We start from the raw sequence: 1,143 nt of genomic DNA on the forward strand, positions 1-1,143 counted from the left end.
AGGCGCGTGTGGCGACCGAGGAGACGGCTCGTGCGAGCGCCGATACCAGCTTGGACACGGAGATGAAGGCGCAGGATGCCAGCTGGGCGACGCGTCTGTCGGCCGAGGAGTCTAACAGCCTGAGCACGGACGTGAGCCTGGAGGCGCGTGTGGCGACCGAGGAGACGGCTCGTGCGAGCGCCGATACCAGCTTGGACACGGAGATGAAGGCGCAGGATGCCAGCTTGGCGACGCGTCTGTCGGCCGAGGAGTCTAACAGCCTGAGCACGGACGTGAGCCTGGAGGCGCGTGTGGCGACCGAGGAGACGGCTCGTGCGAGCGCCGATACCAGCTTGGACACGGAGATGAAGGCGCAGGATGCCAGCTTGGCGACGCGTCTGTCGGCCGAGGAGTCTAACAGCCTGAGCACGGACGTGAGCCTGGAGGCGCGTGTGGCGACCGAGGAGACGGCTCGTGCGAGCGCCGATACCAGCTTGGACACGGAGATGAAGGCGCAGGATGCCAGCTTGGCGACGCGTCTGTCGGCCGAGGAGTCTAACAGCCTGAGCACGGACGTGAGCCTGGAGGCGCGTGTGGCGACCGAGGAGACGGCTCGTGCGAGCGCCGATACCAGCTTGGACACGGAGATGAAGGCGCAGGATGCCAGCTTGGCGACGCGTCTGTCGGCCGAGGAGTCTAACAGCCTGAGCACGGACGTGAGCCTGGAGGCGCGTGTGGCGACCGAGGAGACGGCTCGTGCGAGCGCCGATACCAGCTTGGACACGGAGATGAAGGCGCAGGATGCCAGCTTGGCGACGCGTCTGTCGGCCGAGGAGTCTAACAGCCTGAGCACGGACGTGAGCCTGGAGGCGCGTGTGGCGACCGAGGAGACGGCTCGTGCGAGCGCCGATACCAGCTTGGACACGGAGATGAAGGCGCAGGATGCCAGCTTGGCGACGCGTCTGTCGGCCGAGGAGTCTAACAGCCTGAGCACGGACGTGAGCCTGGAGGCGCGTGTGGCGACCGAGGAGACGGCTCGTGCGAGCGCCGATACCAGCTTGGACACGGAGATGAAGGCGCAGGATGCCAGCTTGGCGACGCGTCTGTCGGCCGAGGAGTCTAACAGCCTGAGCACGGACGTGAGCCTGGAGGCGCGTGTGGCGA

This window comes from Monosiga brevicollis, genomic scaffold (assembly GCF_000002865.3).
Source record: "Monosiga brevicollis MX1 MONBRscaffold_4 genomic scaffold, whole genome shotgun sequence".
NCBI classification, from domain to species: Eukaryota; class Choanoflagellata; order Craspedida; family Salpingoecidae; genus Monosiga; species Monosiga brevicollis.